Source organism: Penaeus monodon, chromosome 20 (assembly GCF_015228065.2).
Source record: "Penaeus monodon isolate SGIC_2016 chromosome 20, NSTDA_Pmon_1, whole genome shotgun sequence".
Lineage (NCBI taxonomy): Eukaryota > Metazoa > Arthropoda > Malacostraca > Decapoda > Penaeidae > Penaeus > Penaeus monodon.
The window spans coordinates 14,026,022-14,026,412 of NC_051405.1; positions in this window are offsets into that span (position 1 = coordinate 14,026,022).

Below are 391 nucleotides of genomic sequence, written 5' to 3' on the forward strand. Positions count from 1 at the left end.
TTTCTGTTTCGTGGCGCTTTTAGTTTGATGGAACGTTTCCAATTATTTATAACTTTTTTTCGTTAATGTTTATGTAGGTTTCCTTTCGTTGGAGATTTGACGAAATATTTTTTTTCCCTTTTTTTTTTAGACATTTTAGACAAAGTTGTACCGCGTTAATTATTCCAGGGAGCACGCATCGATAATTATTGCAGGCTGGAGGACATTGCAGGCTGGAGACATTGCAGGCTGTAGGACATTGCAGGCTGGAGGACATTGCAGGCTGTAGGACATTGCAGGCTGGAGGACATTGCAGGCTGGAGGACAATGCGTGATCGTTCTGCTACAGGTCGATGGGGACGCTCTTATGGCTTCGTAGGCTTAGATCTGGCTCGGTGGCTCGCTGTAAATC